The 15,456-nt window shown below is 42.7% G+C and overlaps 1 long non-coding RNA gene across 2 annotated transcripts in view; it reads left to right on the top strand.

The window, feature by feature from the left end:
• The window catches only part of LOC122544641, a 16,654-nt gene extending 6,487 nt beyond the window's left edge, over positions 1 to 10,167 (top strand). The window contains exons 3-4 of one of the 2 annotated variants that reach the window (XR_006310388.1): positions 1,250 to 1,357; positions 8,737 to 10,167. This is a non-coding gene — a long non-coding RNA (uncharacterized LOC122544641). The remainder of the gene's footprint in view (positions 1 to 1,249; positions 1,358 to 8,736) is intronic. The other variant, XR_006310387.1, reaches the window with a different exon arrangement.
• Positions 10,168 to 15,456: the final 5,289 nt, after the last annotated feature.

Genomic DNA, 15,456 nt, shown 5'->3' with positions numbered 1-15,456 from the left:
CAGGAAAAGATGAATAAATACATTCAAACCCTGACATTACAGCACCTGACAGGAAGGATTGATAACTAAACTCTCTTATTCACAAAGCAGAAATTGATAGTGACCAATGAAAGCTCAGCTCACACATTCACATAGCATAAACTGGCAGGAATTGACAATTACACAGACATATTCACCAAGTAGAAACTGACAGCTGTAGATTGATAACTATACTTATGTATTCACATAGCAGAGTCTGAAAGGTCCAGATTGACAATCACACAGGTAGAAATTGACAGGTAGAGAATGATAACAGTACTATTCACATACTGACAGGGAAGAATCTGACGGGGACAGATTGGTATGTACTGTCTCAAATTGACGTAGTAGAAACAGATTGACAATGACACTCTGGTGTCAAATAGCAAAACCTGACAGGTACTGTTTGATAATTGCACTGAGAAATTGATTATAGCTAAAACTGACAGGTGGAGATCAATATCTACATTCACATAGAAGATACCAACAGGTACAAATTGATGACTGCATTTAATATTCATACTGCAGAAACTGGCAGGGAGATACTGAGAATGACACACCCGTTCTCAAAGCTGAAACTGACAGGTTCAGGTTGATAACTACACTGTCAGATACACAGCAGAAACTGACAGGTATATATTGATAATTAAACTCACACATCCCCATCAGTGAAGCACATAGGGACTGAATCCTATTTATTTAAAATGTATTTATCAATCAGTCTCTGCCAGTTTCAACTCTGTGGATATGAGTTCAGTTATCAATCTATACCTGTCAGTTTATACTATGTGAATGTAGTGATCAATCTGTCCCTGTCACTCTCTAGTAAATACATTTTGGATACTGCGGAGAGTGACAGGGACAGATTGATAACTATATTAACTCTCACATTTGCATGGCCTATACTGACAGGTACAGGTTGACGGCCGTACTTCCACATTCACCTCACAGGAACTGACAGGTATGGATTGATAAGGAAACTCTCAGATCCGGATACAAACTTGTTTTGGGTAGCCCCATTGTGGAGCTGTAGAAGTGTTGGTTAGTATCTGATTCTCAGTGAATTGGCATAGATTTCTTTTGTTACAATCACCAGACAAAGAGCAACTCATGTCAGACCTGTAGTTCTGTTTGAAATGCTGGCTTGAAAGAAACACAGCCTCATGATTATAAAATGAATATTACATTAAAAGGTTTGATACCGTCAAACTCACTTAATGTTGATTTACAGGGGATGTCTCTTCTCTCATTCTGCAGACAATTACATGAAGGAGCAAGACAGTATAACATTCTCTCGGTACGAAGCCAAGTGTGATCAGTTCCTTCCAATTAACAGCAGGTCAGACTGAAAACATACTTCCACAGTCACAAAGCAGTTGAATTAGACACACATGGAACTCAATTTCTGGAGAGAAGTTTTCACAAGAATAGTCAAATACCACCAAGCAATTATAACTTTTTTTATCCCTCTCCATTCTCAATTCACATCACCCAATTTCCAATAGATGTTATCATTCACAGCCATTGAGTCATCGAGATGTACAGCACTGAAGCAGACTCTTTGGTCCTACTCATCCATGCTAACCAGATGTCAGAAACTAATCTAGTCCCATTTGCCAGTACTTGACCCATATCACTTTGAACCCTTCCTATTCATGTACCCATCCAGATGCCCTTTAAATGTTGTAATTGTACCCGCATCCTCCACTTCCTCTGGCAGCTCATTCCTTACTCATACCATCTTATGCATGAAAATGTTGCCGCTTCGGTCCATTTTAAATTTTTCCCCGTTTATCTTAAATCTATGCCTCTAGTTTTGGACTCTCCCACCTCAGGGAAGAGACATTGTCCCTCATGATTTTATAAACCTCTATGTGGTCAGCCCTAGCCTGTTCAGCCTCTCTCTATAGCTCAAATCCTTCAACCCTGACAAATTACTTGTAAATCTTTTCTGAACCCTTCAACATTTCACTATCCTTCCAATACGAAGGAAACCAGTATTGCATGCGCTATTCCAAAACTGGCCTCACCAATGACCTGCACAGCCACAACATGTCCTCCCAACTCCTGTACTCGATGCACTGACCAATGAAGAAAACATACCAAACGCCGCCTTCACTGTCCTATCTACTTGCAACTCCACTTTCAAGGAGCTGTGAACCTGCATTCCAAGGTATCTTTGTTCAGCAACACTCCCCACGATCTTACCATTAAGTGTACAAGTCCTGCCCTGATTTGCCTTTCCAAAATGCAGCACCCCAGATTTATCTGAAAACTCCATCTGCCACTCCTCAGCCCATTGGCCCACCTGATCAAGACTCTGTTGTACTTTGAAGGAACCTTTTTTGCTGTCCAATTTTGGTGTCATCTGCAAACTTATTAACTATACCTGCTGTGTTCAAATCCAAATCATTCACATAAATGATGAAAAGCAGTGGATCCAACACTGATACTGGTGGCACACCACAGGTCACAGGCCTCCAGTCTGAAAAGCATCTCTCCACCACCACCACCTCCGTCTTCTACCATAGAGCAAGTTCTGCATCCAATTGGCTACCTTCCCTGTATTCCATGAGATCTAACTTTGCTAACCAATCTCCCATGAAGAACCTCATTGAACGCCTTACTGAAGGCCAGAAAGATCACATCCACCACTCTGACCTCATCAATCCTCTTTGTTACTTCTTCAAAACAACTCATTCAAGTTCATGGCACACGTTTTCAGACACACAAAGCCATGCTGACTGTCCCTAATCAGTCCTTGCCTTACCAAAAGCATGTCAATCCTGTCTCTCAGGATTCCCTCCAACATCTTGCCAACCACCGATATCAGACTCGCCAGTTCCCTGGCTTTTCCTTACCACCTCTCTTAAATAGTGGCACCACGTTAACAATCTTCCAGTCATCCAGCACCTCACCAGTGACTATCAATGATAAAAATATCTCAGCAAGGTGCCCAGCAATCACTTCCCTACCTTCCCACAGAGTTCGAGGGTGCACCTGATCAGGTCTTGGGGATTTATCCACTTTTATGCATTTCAAGACATCCAACACTTACTCCTCTGTATTATGGACATTTTTCAAGATGTCGCTATCTATTTTTCCACATTCTATTATCTTCCATCTCCTTCACAGTGTACACTGATGCAAAATACTCATCCATCTCCATCTCCCACGGCTCCACGCATCGGCTGCCTTGCTGATCTTTGAGAGGGAGAAAGTGAGGACTGCAGATGCTGGAGATCAGAGCTTAAAAATGTGTTGCTGGAAAAGGCCCTATTCTCTCCCTATTTACTGTTTTATCCTTAATCTATTTCTAAAACTCTTTGCGTTCTCTTTACTTCTATTTGCCAAAGATATCTCTTGTCCCCTTTTTACCCTCAGGATTTCTCTCCTAAGGGTACTCCTATGACCTTAATACTCTAAGGATTCACTCAATTTCTTCTGTGTATTCCTGACATATGCTTCATTTTTTCTTAACCAAAACCTCAATTTCTCTCGTCATCCCACATTCCCGCCTCCTACCAGCCTTTCCTTTCACCCAAACAGGAATATACTAACTCTGGACTCTTGTTATCACATTTTGAAGGCTTCCCATTTCCCAGCCTTCACTTTACCTCCAAACATCTGCCCCCAATCAGCTTTTGAAAGTTCTTGCCTGATGCTGTCAAAATTAGCCTTCCTCCAATTTCGAACTTCAGCTTTTAGATCCGGTCTATCCTTTTCCATCGCTATTTAAAAACAAACAGATTTATGGTTGCTGGCTCCAAACTACTCCCCCACTGACACCTCAGTCACCTACCCTGCCTTATTTCCCAGGACTAGGTCAAATTTTGCATCTCCTCTAGCAGGAACATCCACATACTAAACCAGAAACTTTCCTTGTACACACTTAACAAATTCCTCTTCTTTTAAACCCTTAACACTACGGCAGTCCCTGTCTACATTTGGAATGTTAAAATCCCCTACCATATCCACCGTATTATTCTCACAGAGAACTGAAATCTCCTTACAAATTTGTTTCTGAATTTCTTGCTGATTATCAGGGAGTCTATAATACCATCTCAATAAGATGACCATCCCTTTCTTAATTCTCAGTACCATCCAAATAACTTCCTGGATTTGTTCCCAGGAATATCGTCCCATAGTAATGCTATCCCTTATCAAAACTGCCACTCTCCTCCTCTCTTGCCCCCACTTTCTAAGCTTCCTGTAGCATTTGTATCCTGGAACATGAAGCTCCTTCTCTCGGTACATTTACATGTTGATTAAGAAATTTTTTTTGAATTTTAAAAGTCTCTTCTCCATCCAAGCCTTTAGCACAATGGTACATCCAGACAATGTTTGTAAAAACCTACTATTACAGCCTTTATCATCTTACATATATCTGAAATCTGTGTATATTTGTTCCTCAGTTTCCTTCAGACCCAGAGTTATCCTCAATTGCTGTTTTTCAGACAAGTCCATCATCCTGAGGTCTTTCTTGTAAATATATGCTGGGCTCCCTCCAACACAAGTACACCCTTCCCGAGATAACGGGCCCAAAGCTGCTCACAATATTCCAAATGCAGTGTGACCAGAGCTGATAGAGCCTCAGCAGTACATCTCTGCTCTTGTATTGTAGTCTCCGTGAAATAAATGTTAAAATGGCATTTGCCTTCCCAAACTGCTACTGAACCTGCCAGTTAACCGTAAAAGAATTCCTGAACTAGGACTCCCAAGGTCCCTTGCCTTTGAGATTTCCGAATACTTTCCCTGTTCAGAAAATTATCAACATCTTTATTTATTCTCTCAGAATGCATAACCTCACAATTTCCTACATTGTATTCCATCTGTCACTTCTTTGTCCACTCTTGCAGCCTGTCCAAATCCTTCTACACCCTCCGCACCTCCTCAGCACGACCTGCCCCTCCACCGACATCTATCCCATGTGCAAATGTGGTAAGAATACCCTTAGTTACTTTGTCCAGATCATTAAGGCATAACATGAATAGTTGTGGTCCCAACACTGACCCCTGTGCAAGTCCATGAGTCACTGGCTGGCAATTCTGTTAAAGACCCTTTTATCCTGACTCTCTGCCTTCTGCCAAGCAGCCAATTCTTTCCTTTACCTTGTTTAGCAGCCTGCTGTGTGGTACCTTATCAAAGGCCTTCTGGAAATGCAAGTCGATTACATCCACTGACTCTGTGTTGTCTAACTTGCTTGTTACTTCCTCAAAGAATGTGAACAGATTTGTCAGGGAAGACCTCTCCTTAACAAAGCTTTGCTGACTCTGCCCTATTTTACCATGCACTTTCTAAACAAGGGATTCTCAAGCCTTAGGAATGACTACGTTCTTGCTATGTAGCCTGTAGTTTCCTGCCTCTGCCTCCCTTTCTTAAACACGTGTTGCATTAGCCATTTTCCAATCATCTGGGACCCTGCCTGACTCCAGTGCTTTCTGAAAGATCATCACCAATGCCTCTCCAATCCACTCCGCTGACTCCTTCAGTTATCTGGAGTATAGTCCATCCGGTCTTGGTGATTTACCCGCATTCAGCTTCCCAGCACCTTCCCCGAACCAATGGCCAATGCACTCACTTCTGTCCCCAGGTTTCCCTTGAAGTTCTGGTCGGTTGTTGGTGTCTTCCACTGTTAAAAATTGATGGAAATTACCTCTTCAGATCCCCTGCCAAGCCGTGGTTCCCCATTACTACTTTTCAAGCATTGTTTTCAAGCTGTCCAATGTCCACTCTTGTCTCTTTGTAACCGTTTAGATATCCAAGAAAATTCCCTGCAGCCCTCTTCTGTATTAGTAGCGTGCTTACTCTCATATTTCACTTCTTTCCCCGTCACTACCTTTTTTTTGAAGTTATTTCTGTTTTTTAAAGACTTGCCAATCTTCTGGCTTCCACTAATCTTTACCACACTATATGCTGCTTGTGTTGCCTTTATGCTCTCCCTGACTTCCCCTGTCAACCAGGGTTGTCTCATCCTCCCCTTAGTATTTTTCTTCTTCCTTGGGATGAATTTCTGCAATGTCTCCTGAATTAACCCAGAAATTCCTGCCATCGCAGCTCCACTGTCTTCACTGTTGGCTCACCCTTCCAATCAACTCTGTCCAGCTCCACCCACGTGTCTTTGTAGTTACCTTTACCCAAATGTCATCCCGTTTCATCTGATTCAATCTTCTCCCTCTCAAGCTGCAGGGTGAACTCTATTATGTTATGGCCACTGCCTCCTAGGAGTTCCTTCACTTTGAGCTCCCTAATCAAGTCTCCCTCGTTACACATCACTAAATCCAGAATTGCCTGTTCCGGAGTGGGCTCTACCACAAACTGCTCCAAACAAAAATCTCTCAGATCATTCCACGTTTTCTTGAGAACCACTACGAACCTGTTTTTCCCAGTCCACCTGCATATTGAAGTCCCCAATGATTATTGCGACAGTTCCTTACATGCTTTTATAATTTCCTGATGTATTTTCTCCCCCACATCGTGACAGTGGCTAATGGCTTGTACACAAGTTCCTTCGGTGTCTTTTTCCCTTTGTGGTTCCTGATCTCTACCCTCACGGATTGTACACCTTCTGACTTTATTTCACTTCATGCTGTCAATTTAATTTTATTTCTTGCAAACAAGGCAACCCCTCTGAAGATTGGTGGAGTTGTGGATAGTGAGGAGGGCTGTTGTCGTCTGCAAAGGGACTTAGATATGATGCAGAGCTGGGCTGAGGAGTGGCAGATGGAGTTCAACCCTGCCAAGTGTGAGGTTGTCCATTTTGGAAAGACAAATAAGAATGCGGAATACAGGGTTAACGGTAGGGTTCTTAGTAAGGTGGAGGAACAGAGGGATCTTGGGGTCCATGTTCATAGGTCTTTGAAAGTTGCCACTCAGGTGGAGAGAGCGCCTGGAATGGAGAGGAAGTCGTACGAGGATCGGTTGAGAGTTCTCGGCCTTTTCTCGTTGGAACGGCGAAGGATGAGGGGTGACTTGATCGAGGTTTATAAGATGATCAGAGGAATAGATAGAGTAGACAGTCAGAGACTTTTTCCCCGGGGTAAGACAGAGTGTTACAAGGGGACATAAATTTAAGGTGAAGGGTGGAAGGTATAGGGGAGATGTCAGGGGTGGGTTCTTTACCGAGAGAGTGGTGGGGGCATGGAATGCGCTGCCTGTGGGAGTGGCAGAGTCAGAATCATTGGTGACCTTTAAGCGGCAATTGGCTAGGTACATGGATAGGTGCTTAAGCTAGGACAAATGTTCGGCACAATGAAGGGCCTGTTCTGTGCTGTATTGTTCTATGTTCTATGATTGATTTCCAAACCTCTTCCACCTGTTTCATATCAAAGTCATTCCTCACATCTCTCTCGAACAGACTCTTCTCCCACGTACTTGATTAAATTGGAGAAAGTTTCTATTCATTCAGCACTGTATGTTGGGATGTTGTGAGAATTGGAGGGAGCTTCCAGGGAATGTTGGTCACATACACCTGCTCTGCAGTCCTTCATGGTGGTGGAAGTGCCTGTTTTGGGAGGTTATGCTGAAGGTATGGTTAGGAAGTTGGTCGATAAAACCCCTCTCGTTCTTCTTCCAGCACTGTGGAATATGACGTGGGAAAATATATCGGACGGCATGGTAGCTCAGTGGTTCGCACTGCTGCCTCACAGCACCAGGGTCCCAGGTTCGATTCCAGCCTCGGATCACTGCCTGTGTGGAGTTTGCACATTGTCCCCAAAACTGCATGGATTTCCTCCGGGTGCTCCGGTTTCCTCCCACAGTCCAGAGATGTGCAGGTCAGGTGAATTGGCCATGGTAAATTGCCCGTAGTGTTAGGTGCTTAGTCAGAGGGAAATGGGTCTGGGTGGTTACTCTTCAGAGGGTCAGTGTGGACTGGTTGGGCCTAAGGGCCTGTTTGCACACTGTAGGGTATCTAATCTAATATGCATTTTGGCAGGAAGACCAGGAGAGGTGAATATTATTTAACGAGGGAAAACCTCTGCAGAAAACTGCAGCGCAGAGAATTTTGGGTCCTTCTGCTTGAAAGATGAAAAACTAGCATCTAGGTTCAGTGGGTATTCTGGAAAGGAAACAGTTAGTTGGCTTTTATTTAAATGGAATGGGAAGAAAAAATGGAAGTTTTGCTAAAACTTTTCAAGACATGAGTCAGATCACACTTGGAATACTGTGAGTTGCTTTTGTCCCTTATTTTGGGAAAGGCAATCCATAGAGTATTCAGGAGATTGATCCTGGATATGGGAGGAATTTCTCAGGAAAGGAGTTTGAGCAAACTGCTTCTGTACTCATTGGAGTTCCGAAGAATGAGACAAGTCCTTATGGAAATATTCTGAGGGGCTTGACATTGTAGATTCAGGAAGATCGTTCTTACTTGTTTGAGAGTTGAGGACATAATCTCAGAGTAAGGAATCACCTGTTTAAAATGGATGTGGAGGAATTCCTGCTGTTAGAGTACAGAATACTGCAGTGGCCTGTGGAGGCTGTGCTGCTCAGTGTGTCCAAGGCTGAGATAAATAGATTTTTAATTAGGAAGGGATTCAATGGTGGGGCATAAGGCAGGAAAATCGAGCTGAGGATTATTGGATCAGCTCTGATCTCACTGAATGGTGAGAGCAGACTTGCTGGGTTGAGTTACCTACTTCTCTTACATCTGATGGTTTTAAACATTTTCTTTTTTGGGTTCTCACTTGGTTTGCTTTTTGTTTTCAATGAACTTCACAGGGAATTGGAAGATGATTTGCAATGAGGAGACATAAAACCAAGCATCACTTCCCAATTTGACCAAGCTGCCGAGTTTATTGCCACCTGAATATCATTGGGTTTTGAAGGAAAAAGCACCGTTCACAGTGGGGAGAGAAACCGTACGTGTGTTGTACACGTGGACAAGTCTTCAGCAGATCATTGCCCGTCACGATATAAATACAGCCACACTGGGGAAAGGCCATTCATCTGTTCCAAGGGTGGGAAAGGATTCACTCGATCATCCACCTTGCTGAAACCCGAGCAAGTTCACACAGAGGACAGACCTTTGAAATGCTCAGAATGTGGGAGGTGTTTTAAAAACTCTGGGGCACAGTAATCCCAACAACATCCTCACAGTGACGAGAGACCCTTCATGTGCTCTCACTGTGGGTATGGGTTCAAGCCATCATCCAACCTCATTAAACACCAGCGGATCCACACTGGGGAGAGACCATTCACCTGATCACTCAGGAAAGGATTTTCTCATAAATCCAACCTGTTAAAACACCAGCGATCTCTCGGAAGGTAGAGACTGTTCTGATTTGACTGTGGGCAGAGATTCATTGTGAAATCCAAGCTGCTGAAACACCAGCATATTCATGAGAAATGACAGTGCCTGGTTTTTACTGTGAACATCTCCCTCCTTCATAGTCTCAGCCAGAAGATTTTGTTTCAATTCCCACCTGATATGGAGCTATGTCAAAGAACTTAATTAGTTTTGTAATTGATAACTGAATGATATCCACGGGGCAGGTTTCTACTGAAGTTAATGAACTTCTGCTCAGTTAAAGGGATGACTGTTCTGGATGACAGTGAAATAAATGCACTGTGTGTTAAACACACTGTATCAAACCTATTTCTGATTTCTAAGTGCTCATTGAAGTAATCTCCCTCTGATTGTGTTATGGAAGAATCACTCAATGTTTTATAAAAAATGACCAGGAGACACAGAAAATCCTTCATGAAATTAAACTTTAATCTTGCAAAATCAAAGCTGTGGGAGCCAGCTAAATGTCTTCTCTGGCTCTCCACAGGCTCTTTATTTTCCTGCAATTTATACAGTTGTTCTTCCCGCGCTTATCAGATAACATTAGCATAACCAATCATGCTGGCTTGCTTTATTTTTCTAAACTAATCACCGTCTGCCACACTGCCTCAATCACACTTAACCTGTCACATTACAACTTCATTGTTTTCAGTATTAGCTCATGTACCAGTGATTCAGCTAACCTATCATTATCTGTTACTGGAGCCCTGTAATACAATGCCAAGCATGCATTACAACACCAAGATAACTACATAACTGCCAGAGTAACTTCCATAACTGAAGGAGTTGGAATTTGCTGTTGATCACATCCAGCATCCAATTTGATTCTTTGTAGAGTTTCTCAATTGACTGTGTGGAAATTCTAGCTAAGTTACAGGTATTAATAAAAGGATTAAAAAGTCAATTATATCAAATTTGTGGTGAACACCCAGCTTGCTAACACTTTTTCTAAGGTCCTTCGCGCTTCCTCTTGAAAAGTTTCTCTTTCTCTCTCCTCCATCTTGTAAGGAGCTCATGCAACTGCTTTGTCATTCAGATTGAGATAATCTGAGCAGCTGTCTCTTCCATGTCCCTCCTTTCCCTGAAACTGTCTCTGAAGTTCCACTTTGTCAGAGTCCTGAATACTCAACTTCTCTCCTACCTTGGGAGCTTCTCGTGTCCACGAGAACCAACTTCTCATCTCTTGACCATTTTCCCACTCAATCTCCTCCCATTCACTGATATTGGTAACAGTTCTTGCTCTCATCTGGTAAGGTCCCTGTCACTTTAATTCCACCATTATTGTCCATCCAGTGAAAACCAATGTGGCCTCAGTTCCAAACTCTTTTTCCTTTCCAAAAACCTAGAACTTGGTAACCCCCAAGGGAGGAGCCTATCCCTGGCTCCTGTTATTCCCAACTACATGACACCATGAGGTGAGCTCATCCAAAGGCATGGCATTAGTTTTCACAGATCTGCTGTCATTACCCAATTCTACCTCATCAGACAACCCAATGTCTCCATTATTCCACTGTTGCTAAATTATCAGACAGTGTATTCTACAGCACTGGATGTTTTATTGATTTATTGAGACACAGGATGTTGGGCATCACTCGCTCATCCAGGGCAGTTAAGAGCCAACCACATTGCTGTGGATTTAGAATCACGTACAGTAGACTGGGTATGGACAGGATTTCCTTCCTTTAAAGGACTTCAGTGTACCAAGTGGCATTTTCCAACAATCAACCAGGTCATCATTAGTCTTTTAAATCCAGATTTTCATTGAATTAAAATTCTATCATCTGTCATAGTGGACATCAAAACCAGATCCCCCAAACATTACCTGGATCCCTAGTTTAATAGTTTGCCGATAATCCACTAAGCTACTGCTTCCATGAGCAGAAATTTGCTCCAGTTAAAAATTGCAAAAATCCCTCTGAATCACTGTAATATCTAGTCTGTAACTCTGTGATATCTGCATATTGGGCTGTGTTGCTCCCTGCCTCTGTTACCTGCATTTCCTCACTGAGATAACTGCATTCCACTCATTCTGCCCACTTTAGCATCTCTGCTTGTCATGACTCCATTATAGCCTTGCCTGAGCAGGATGTTCTGATATTCCATCCCTCAACCAGTCTGCCTCTCTCCTTGTTAATATTTGTTCAAAACTTGCCCTGCAATCAAAATTTTCGTCATTCAAGGGAATACCATTCAATGTGTTGGTGCCCAATGTTTATTTTGCAAACTCTCCTGAAGGATGTTGAGATGATCTGTTATATAAAATGTGTTCCATATGACTGATCTTCTTTTATAGTGTTAGGCCAGAGATTGCTTGTGTGCCTGAGGAATCTCAAATGGTGCTACATATTGTGAAATCAGAGTACCAACTTGGACTTTCATTCAAACGTAATGCCATTGAGGCAGCTCAGAGCGATTGGGCCGAAGATACTAACCTGAGAAACTCCTGCAGTGATGTTCTCGGTTTGGGATGATTGACCACTAAGAATTACAAACATAAGACTCTGGAGTAAGAGTTGGCCATCTGGCCCTTTGAGCCTGCTCTGCCATTCAATAAGATCGTGGCTGATCTTTTCCCAGCCTCAGCTCTACTTACCCAGCCTCTCACCATAACCCTGAATTCCTTTACTCTTCAAAACATTATCTTAGCTTTAAAAACATTCAATCAGGAAACCTCAAATGCTTCACTGGGCAGGCAATTCTACAAATTCACAACCCTCTGGGTGAAGAAATTCCTTCTCCATTCAGTCCTAAATCTACTCCCCCTAATTTTGAGTCAATGCCCTTTTGTTCTAGGTTCACCCACCAGTGGCAACTTTCTTCCTGCTTCAATCTCATTTATTCCCTTCATAATTTTATATATTTCTGTAAGATTCGTCCCCCCACCAACCTTCTAAATTCCAATGATTATAATCCCAGCCTACTCAGCCTCTCCTCTTAAAGCAATCCCCTCAACTCAAGAACCTAGTGAGCCTCCTCTGCACCCCCTTTAGTGCCAGTACCTCCTTTCTCAAATAAGAAGACCAAAACTGCACGCAGTACTCTAGATGTGACCTCACCAGCAACCTATACAGCCACAACATATCCTCCCTGCTTTTAAACTCAAACCCTCCACCAATAAAGGACAATATTCCATTTGCCTTAGTATTTACCTGTTGCATCCGCAGACCAGTCTTCTGCAAATTATGCTCAAGGAAACCCAAGAACCACTGCACAGTAGATTACTGCAAATTTTTACTGTTCAAATAATAGTCCTTTTTACTATTATTGCTACTAAAATGGATGAGTTCACATTTACCAACATTGTACTCCATCTGCCAGACCTTCATCCACACATTTGAACATATGCCTCTGAATGTTTGTCATCTGCAAGCTTTAACACACTACATGTGGTCCCCAACTCCACATCAGCTGTGTAAATTGTAAACAATTGTGGTCCTGACACTGATCCCTGATGCACACCACTAGTCACTTATTGCCAACCAGAAAAGCATTCAAATTTCCCCACTCTTCCTGTCAGTTAACCAACCCTCTGTCCATGCGAATCGATTGCCTGTAATGCCGTGCACCTTCATCTTATGCAGCAGCCTTTTGCACGGCACCTTGTGGAATGCCTTTTGGAAATCTAGATATATCACATCACTTGGTCCACATTGTTCAGCGTACTTATAAAGTCTTCATAGTATTCTAGAAGATTAATTAAGCATGACCTGCTGTGCCTGGCGATTGGGACAATTTCTATTGAGATGCCTTGATATTTCTTCCTTGATAATAGACTCGAGCATGTTGCCACTACATATGTTAAGCTAACTGGCCTATAATTCCCCATTTGTTTTCTCTACCTCCCTTCTTAAACAGTGGCATCACAATTGCTGTTTTCCAATCTGCAAAACTGACCCAGACTTCAGCTAACTTTAGAAAATTACCAAGAGCGCCAACTCTTAGTCTTGTATCCGTTAGTTTGTCCAATTTCTAGGTCCTCACTGCAACAGGCTGGAGAAGAAATTGCGGGGGAACTGGCTGATATTTAGCCACAGGTGAGGTCACAGAAGAGTAGAGGGTGGCAAAAGTATCATTATTTAAGAATGGTTGCAAAGAAAAACCTGGGAACTACAGACCATTAAGCCTTAATCTATTTGAGGCAAATTACTTGAAGATTCTGAGAGATATGATTTACATGCAATTGGAAAGATCGGGTTTGATATGGAATGGTGAGCATAGCTTTGTGAGTGTGTGAGGTCTTGTATTTTGGAAAGACAAATCAAGGTAGGAGTTTCATGTTGAATCATAAAGCCTTAAGGAGTGTAGTGGAACAGAGGGAACTTGGAGTTCAAGTTCACAGTTCTGTCAAAGTGGAGTAATAGGAAGTTGGAAGGATTGAAAAAGGCAAGTTATCATTTGAATAGGAGAGAAAGTTCAAAATGTCAGTGCAAAGGCTACAGCAGGTCACAAGGAAGACATTTATTGTGAAAGGAATTGAGTAAGCAAGTAGGTAATTGTTGCTGCACCGGTTTCCACATCCGGTGTACTGCGGACAATTTTGGTCCCTTTCCTTGAGGAGGGATGTAGTTGAGTTGGAGGGAGTTCAAAGCAGATCACTGAATTGATTCCAAGATGAAAAGGTTAGTCTTTTGAGAAGAGACTGGTACAATTTTGATCTCTTGAGGACAGAAGCAGTTCAGAAGAGATTCACCCAATCATTTCCAGTGATGAAAGGTTTGCCTTAGATGAGAGATTGAGCGGTTTCTCTGGAGTTTGTAAGAGAGGAGATCTAACTGAAGGTTATAAAATGCTAAAGGGGGTATTGACAAAGGAGTTGGAGAGAGGATGTTTGCTCATGTGGGAGAATCTAGAACAAGAGGTTATCATTTCAGGATAAGGGCAGACTGAAAACAGACGTAAGGAGGAATGAATTCTCAAATGTGGAGAGGGTTGTAAATCTGTGGGATCACTCCTCCCAACCCCCACCACTCAGGACACTGCATCAATTGGAGGAGGAGACAGACAGATTGTTAATCAGTGATGGGTCAAAGGGAGTGTTTACTGGAAAGTGGGGTTGAGGCAGAGATGGGGTAGCGAAGCAGGTTCCTGACGGGTTAAATGGACTCAACCTGATCCTAGACTGTATGTTCTTGTGGAGTTATATTGTTAGTAGCAAAACAACTAGGATGGAGAAAATGAAGTTTGATGTAACAAAATAGGTTTTAATTCATGAACATTCAAAAATAAAGACAAAATTGATTCAACACAAATTTAGCGAATGACGTCGGTTGAAAAAAATGGAAAGACAATACATTTAGGGGGGTAAAAAAAACTAAAGCTGGTTCAGGAGCAGAGGGAGCCTGGGGGTATATGTCCACAGATCAGTGAAGGCGGCATAACAGGAGGAGAGCAGTTAATAAAACACACAGCATCCTCGGCATCAAGGAGGTGATGTTGAAGTTGTACAAGACACTGGTGGACCTCAGCTGGAGTGTCAGAGAGAGAGCGAGAGGAGAGAGTGATGACTGATAGGTGGTGGTCTAACCTGAGGGTTACCATGCCTCACACAAGGAGAAGAGATGGAGAAGGAGAGTCCTTCATGGTAACCTCAGCCAGTGAGAGATTCAAACCCACGCTGTCAATCTTTTTCCACATATCAAACCAGCCATCCAGCCAAATGAGCTAACCCAACACCCAACAAAAGCAGAGAGCAGAAAAGAAATTAACTCCGGTGACAGCACAAATATTGGAGAATAGTAGATTATATTGGACATAAACCTTTGATCTGTTGGATATTTCTTTGTAAGTGTATAACATCTTACCGTCACCGGCAACAGAAGCTGAATTTAGAAATACATTTGACAAAGGGAGTTAGCACTCTATTACCCAGGCTTGTTTGTTCTGTTTTATTATCTGTTATTATCAAGTCCCTGTACACCTCCATCCCCCATCACGAAGGACTCAAAGCACTCCGCTTCTTCCTTTCCCGCCGTACCACCCAGGACCCTTCCACCGACACCCTCCTTCGACTGACTGAACTGGTCCTCACCCTGAACAACTTTTCTTTCCAATCCTCCCACTTTCTCCAAACAAAAGGAGTAGCCATGGGCACCCGCATGGGCCCCAGCTATGCCTGCCTCTTCGTAGGGTATGTGGAACAATCCATCTTCCGC

The sequence above is a fragment of the Chiloscyllium plagiosum genome, chromosome 50 (assembly GCF_004010195.1).
Source record: "Chiloscyllium plagiosum isolate BGI_BamShark_2017 chromosome 50, ASM401019v2, whole genome shotgun sequence".
In the NCBI taxonomy this organism is placed as follows: domain Eukaryota; kingdom Metazoa; phylum Chordata; class Chondrichthyes; order Orectolobiformes; family Hemiscylliidae; genus Chiloscyllium; species Chiloscyllium plagiosum.
Note: the sequence above shows the minus strand (reverse complement) of the source record. Positions and strands in the feature narration are given on the sequence as shown.